Here is a 1229-nt window from a genome sequence, read left to right on the forward strand (position 1 = left end):
CAGAGCAGAGGGGGAGGATCCCCTCCCTCGACCTGCTGGCCACGCTCTCCTTAATGCAGCCCAGGATCCCACTGTCCTTCTTGGCCACCAGGGCACAGTGCTCACACTTGCTGTGTTAAACCTCATCCGATTCCTTTCCTCCCAGCTCCCACCCTGTCCAGGTCAATCACTCAAACGACTCAAGGGGCACTGCGGCCCCGGCACCGCAGCCCAGAGAAGCGCCCGAGCTCGGGGACGCTTCAGCTCCCTCCCATCCCCGCCGCTCCGAAACATGGCGCCCGTGTCCCCGGGGCCCTGAGTCACCGCCGCCCCTCCCGCGGAGCCGCCCCCCCCCCCCCCCGCCGCACCCTCCCCGCAGCGCGGGCACCGCCCGACACACGGCGGCCTGCGTTTGCCAAGCTGGAATGAGATAGAACATGAAAAGGCGAAATAGCAGGAGCTGCCACGCCCGGGACTGCGGGGAATCTCGTTTAACCCTTCCCTGCCCCCACCTGGAGCCGGGGGATGGGTGGCACTGCTGTGGGCTCAGCGTCCCGGGGATGAGGGGGGTATGGGGGGTGGGCCGTCCCGGGTACGGCTTTGGGTTCCCTTTCAGGCCGTTCCCAGGTCGGTGTTAGGCCTGGGAATGTTAGGCCCACATGCGTGAGGCCCTGAGGAGCCACGCAGGGTTGGTGGGGGTGCGTGGAGCAGCCTCGGGGACCCTTCCGGGGCACCGCAGGTACCCTATGGGGGCACGCCCGGGGGTGGGGGTGTGGGTAAAGGCCTCAGGTTCCCTCTGTGCAGAGCTCTGCCAAGGGAGGAGGAGGCCTGGGAGCCAGCCCCGCTTCTGTGCCGGTACCCCCACCTCGGCTCTGCTGCTCTAAGAACCAAAGGCCTGACCCACAGCATGGCCCCGGGCTCAGACCCACCGTCCCAGGGCCGTGCTGGGCTGCTCTGTGCCCGGGCCCAGGCTGGGGGTGGAAGCCGCAGTGCCCCGCGATGGGCTGAGCCCTCTGCCAGGCCTGCTGGCAGTGCCAGGCCCGAGCTGGTCCGACAGGCTCGGGGCAGACGGGAAGGGAGAGGCCGCCTGCGGCTCAGGAATGCGCGGCCCTTATCTCTGGCTCCCCTGCAATCCTGGAGAGGGAATAACTCTCCGGAGTTTGCCTTTCTCTCGCTCTTACTCACCCTCTGCCCTGGGTGGAGCTTGATTCTGCAGGCTCAGAAGTGCCCGTGAATCAGGCTGCAGGCAC

The sequence above is a fragment of the Cyrtonyx montezumae genome, unplaced genomic scaffold, assembly GCF_038088225.1.
Source record: "Cyrtonyx montezumae isolate F1298 unplaced genomic scaffold, pur_monq_1.0 scaffold_74, whole genome shotgun sequence".
In the NCBI taxonomy this organism is placed as follows: Eukaryota; Metazoa; Chordata; class Aves; order Galliformes; family Odontophoridae; genus Cyrtonyx; species Cyrtonyx montezumae.